The sequence below is a fragment of the Gadus macrocephalus genome, chromosome 4, assembly GCF_031168955.1.
Source record: "Gadus macrocephalus chromosome 4, ASM3116895v1".
In the NCBI taxonomy this organism is placed as follows: Eukaryota; Metazoa; Chordata; class Actinopteri; order Gadiformes; family Gadidae; genus Gadus; species Gadus macrocephalus.
This window is the reverse complement of record NC_082385.1, coordinates 31,250,112-31,255,532: the sequence shown is the minus strand read 5'-3', so window position 1 is coordinate 31,255,532 and position 5,421 is coordinate 31,250,112. Positions and strand designations below refer to the sequence as shown.

The 5,421-nt window shown below is 44.1% G+C and overlaps 1 long non-coding RNA gene across 1 annotated transcript; it reads left to right on the top strand.

The window, feature by feature from the left end:
• The first annotated feature begins 4,302 nt into the window (after positions 1-4,302).
• Positions 4,303-4,826, top strand: LOC132455546 (uncharacterized). The gene is made up of 2 exons (XR_009525281.1): positions 4,303-4,388; positions 4,597-4,826. It is a non-coding gene; the product is annotated as an uncharacterized LOC132455546 (long non-coding RNA).
• Positions 4,827-5,421: the final 595 nt, after the last annotated feature.

Sequence of the window (5,421 nt, the reverse complement as noted above, 5' to 3'; positions counted from 1 at the left end):
GAGAGAGAGAGAGAGAGAGAGACCAAGAGGGACATCTAGAGAGAGAGACCAGGAGAGAGAGAGACCACAAACTCCAGAGTTTGTAAATTTGGTGGAAAAGGGTTAACAAGAGAAATGGGATACGTGACAGTGAACGACAGAGTATGGTTGGAGAAAGACGTCGCAAAGTGGAAGGGGAGCGAGGACCCGGTGGAGCGAGGCTGAACCCAGGGGGAATCGATCCTTCTCGGGAACTCGGAAAACCATTCCATCTCTCTCTCCAGGCCCGGAGATGTCATGGCTTTGCGTGTATGGTAAAGGGGTTAGGGTTCCTTGAGTCATTAGTTAGTAAGCATTGAGTCGATTTTTATTATATCGTGGCAAACTGCAGGAAGGAGTGAGGGGAGATGCAGGTCTGGCAACCTGCTGGCTCCACCCCAAAGCCTTACATGGACTTCCTTCCTTTACCGAGGCAAGCCTGGGGATCGTTAAGCAGGGGTGCTTGGGCTTTAAAGTGCTAGCAAACGACAGACACGGGAAGGGTGATCTATGAAGGCTAGCAAACTACCGGCAGGATCTGTGTGATCACCTGGTAGCGCGGTATGGCCTACGAGGGAGAGAGACAGGTGGAAAGAATTGGACTGATCAAGGTTCACGGACTGTATCACAAAGGAGGTGGATGACCCTTTTCCCACCCTGGTTTTGTTTACTAGGCTAATAAACCATTCTGAATGTGAACTGCTCTCTGTGTTGCGTCGTTTTATCCATCTATCTATTCAACTTGGTAGCGTGGAAACCCCATACCCACTGGCCCGCTACAATATATACAGTATGTAAATGATGGCACCCATTGCACTCCTGATGATCCCTGGAAGAAGGAATCCCCCATTCTGCGTTCCTTCTCCAGATTTGTTCCTTGCTCATTAAGGGACTTTTATCTTGCCAACTGGGGGGACTGCACACGTGATTAAGGGCTATACTAGTACAATATACAAGTACAATTTAATTGATTATTATCACCAATAAGTTGAGCAGCATGAATTTGACGAAAAGGACTCCATTAATACCAGTGGCCACTCAAAGCGCCTTACAATCACCCATGCATGCAGCCATTCACACACACCTCCGGCGGTGTCAGCCACGCAAGGCAACAGCGAGCTTGGTGGGTGCAGTCAGGGTGAGGCGTCTTGCTCAGGGAAACCTCAAAACTCAGCTAGGAGTCGGGGATTGAAACCTACCGCTTACTAGCCAAACGTTCTACCTCCCGAGCCTTAAACTCTGTTTTAAAAACATAACATGCCTCGGATGTATTCAAATGTTTCCCATAGACGGAAAATGCTTTTCTGGATACACTTATTTTCCAAATAAACAGAAATTTTGTTTGTCAATCATTTCCCCCTAAAAAAACTCCTTTCAACGTCGCAAAATCGTGACGTTCCCGCCAGAGTTGATAAAGTCTGACACGCCTGCCTTTTATCTCCCCCAAACTTAACCCCTGAAGAGACCGGGTTGGACCGAGAGAGAGAGAGAGAAACATATATAGACAAAGACACACAGGTCAACCTAAGCTGTTGGAGTAGTGCAATTAAAACAAAATAAAGTCCACATTCCAGTAAGAACAACCGCATGAATAATGCACACTGAAGGGCCATGTTATCGCCCAACCTTGGTGATGGTATTGCTAAGTCTGCGCTCCGCAGTGGTTAAATATTCATCGTGTCCCTGCGCTTTTTAAACGTCGAGAGCTCGTCCGGGTGTAATCTCGGATCCCGTCGTAGCGCGTCACCGCCGTCTTTAAAAGGTTTTGATGGAGGGAGTGCGTCCGCCGGTCTGGTGTGGTTGGGGAGGGAGTTCCAGAGGGAGGGGGGGGGGGCGGCGGCGGCTGAGAAGTTGGACAGGTGTGTTTCTTATGGAGGTCGTGATGAGTTGAAACCTTTTTCCTCACCATTTTTTTTCAGTTGGGCTAACACGCAAGCCGAATTCGTGTTGGTGAATCGAGCGTGTACGACTCTCCGCCTGCAGCCACGTGATTGGTCGAAAGAAACATGATGCGAAAAAAGTGAACCCCCCCCCCCCCCCCCCGTTTGCCCAAGATTTGAGATCATCTGCCATCAGTCTTTAGATTTGAATCAAATGTCTGGATTTGATTGCCTCGTCTTGGCACAACGCTGACAGATTTTAACACGACAGTATACAGTACTTATATCTCCAGTGGTATAAAGAGTGCTAATATGCTAAATGCAAGCTGTGCATCTGGGGCTTATGAGCTGGTCTCGTTAAAATAATCAGAGACATTTGCAATGTTACCTTTGCTTATTTGATCCTCCAATTACATTGAATTACAGCGGTATTGCGCAGTATGGCCGAAAAGCACTTTAAAACAAATCACAGTCAGAATTTAACAAAAGCAAAGTGGTAGGGTAAAAGTCTAAAAAAAAAATAACAAAGAACCAGCTCAACAATGAACTCGAAAAGAAAAAACAAAAAGTCAGTCACTGGCACGTGAAATGAAATGGAACATTCATTTCACAATCTTTCTCCCTCCCACCCTGACTTTAAGTGATGCAGATTGGTGGCATTTTCGTTTCCACTCTACTTCCCTCTCTCTCTCTCTTTAAAGCAGTGAGGAAAAAGAGGGATAAAGACAAGGGAGGGAACAAAACGAATTGTCAGGACAAAATGGGTAATTTGGTCATGTGCTCTGTAATGTTATGTTCTCGGGGTTAACAGAATGGATGCTTCTAATGGAATATTTAGTGGGCCCTGCGGAAAAAAAAAGTCGAAGCGCTAATATGGAAACATTAACCGAAAAGGTATTGCTCGCTGATGTGAACCCGAAATTCCATCAGCTAACATTTTAATACGTCCAGCAGAAAGCTTAGAGGAGGTGTTTTCAGCTAGGGCTCCATTAGGAATTAAACCGTCTACGGTAACAAAGTAATTTAGACGACTTTGTTATGAAAATGTTGAAATGTGCGCTTGTCTCTCTGTGCGTACCGGAATATAAACCCACCTAATTGGTTGGTAAAGTGATGCCAAACAATATTGTGGTCTTCATCGATTCAAATTATTCTTGTTTTTTGAATGTTTTTCTTTTAGAGCATTACTAATGGGGGCTGTGCTAATCTGAATCTATTTATAGGAATGACTTCCAATTGTGTTTTAGTGGCACTTCCAGGAAGCCACGTTGACGTGAATGAAGGTAGTTATCAACGTAATAACGTGATTTCATGTACAGAATGTATCCCTTACTATTACGTCTTTCAGAGGAGGCTTATCAAAAGCAACAGTGAACTTTAGATACATCCTGGAGCAGATTTCAAGGGGTACGAGGCTTCTCGCTCGAGGATGGCTACAGGCAGACTGTGGAACAAATAAAGAACAAACCTATTAACTTTCAACTTCAAGTCAAACACCCTTGCTCCGGCGTGTTTCCTGTTCCTCTATTCCTGATTCGCACAGGAAAACATCCTGCCCGGTACGATTCAATCATGGCTTTGAAAGCGTTCGGAAGGACCCCGTGCTATTGTTTCAGCCATAGTGAGCGGAATATCGGGACGTGATAAGCATCGATGTTGGCACCGATCAGACCTGGCACTGCACTCAGAAAACACTCGGCTGACTCTGAGATAGACTTCTTTTCGTTGTCGTGTTGGTTTCCGCTCAAGACAATTTGAAAGGTACACAGCTCGGTAGAAGCCAGTGCCAGACTGCAATATGCTTGTCACTTTATCAGATTGTTTGAACGTCAGTCCAATATGGCCACCGATCGAGGGAAGCTTTGCCAAGACCTACTTGCCTCTTAAGACTTCAATCCAAATAAGTTGATGGCTCATTATATCAAATTCACACCAGGAATCACAATGATGGTGAACATTTCCAGTACAACATTTACATTTGTTTTGTTTTTACAAGAACGCCATTAGTATATTTTGAATGATATGTTATTTAATTCTAATTACTGCATTGACAATGTGCAATTAATGTCACCTTATTGCAAAGTATTACCCAATTAACACACCTGTGTTAATTAGTTGCTTCACTTATGTTTAGTTCATTGTGTGTCAGGGTCCCCCTTTTATTACTTATGACTTATTTAAACATAATTATTATTTACGCTATTCATGTAGCCTGTTATCGAACTTCAAGTCTAGGGGCCCTATCTTGCAACCGGCGCAATTGACTTAATCACTGGCGCATGTGTCGTTGCCAGTTTGCAACTGGCGCAGAGCGTTCTTTTCCCTCCTGCGCCTCCTCGGTGAATTAGGGAATGATTTTGCGCCCCCAAGGGGCGGGTCGGTGAGAGGAGAAGGCGTGTTCTGGCGCAAACGTTCCCTGGTGCTATCTTGCAGTTTCAGAAACCACTTGCGCCACAAACCAGGAAATACCTGGTTTAAAGTCAGTGGCATGTTTTTAAGGGCGCATCCATAATGTTGCTTGTGCACCTCGCGCATACACTTTGCTTCTCTCATCTGCCTAGCCACACATTCTTGGTAAATTATTTGGGAAAGAACAGTTGATACAGCGGTAATAAGTTGTACTTTTTACCGCAAAAAACCGTACAGCAAACACATATTTTCTTGACACAGACATCGTGTACATGCCCATGACTTTCAGGATTGATGAGTATTTGATCGTGAGAAAACATTGTTTGACCGCGAGTGAGTGTTAAAAATAATGAATGAATGCGGACTCGCGTGTGTGTATGTGTAACACATGCACACATACGCGCGTGTGTGCGTCCATCTGTTTAAACACACGCAAACTAAACACGTAACGCATAATACAGTCCATGGCAATGTATATTAACGGGGGGACACATGCATATTAGGAACACAAGTCGATAACGATAATGCATACAATACTGTTAAGAAACAATGTTTATAGTGTATTGCGTATATCATTAAATAGTACCACAGTTACCGCATATCATATGTTATATCATGTACGTTTTCTTTGCCGAAATTTATTCGAGGACTTTGAAATTCATGTGCATCTGTCTCATCGGAGACTGCAGACGCGCTGTCAAAATATCAACTCGTCAGATTCAAATGCGCTCATGGCTCTTAAAGGGGATGGGAGCTGGCACTCTCCTTGGTTTATTGCACGTTACGCCCAAACCACACCTACAGGTAATCAGGCTACTTCAGACTAACCCTTTTTAGATATGCACCGGGTGCAAGAGTCATTTTTTCGCGCCGGTAAACTAGCGACATCGCCATAGAACCGCCCACAAAGCTACTTGCGCTTGGCGCTTCTCACATGCATTTCAGACCGTTAAAATAGGGCCCTAGGTCTGTTTGTTATGTTATGTTTTGGTTCCTATTGGGATTCAAATCTGCTTATCTTCGACTGCTTGTTGTGAATCTGTCAATTTCTCATTCTAAATAAAGTATGTTTTGTACTAAAAAAGTAAACCTGCACTCTCATGAATATACATCT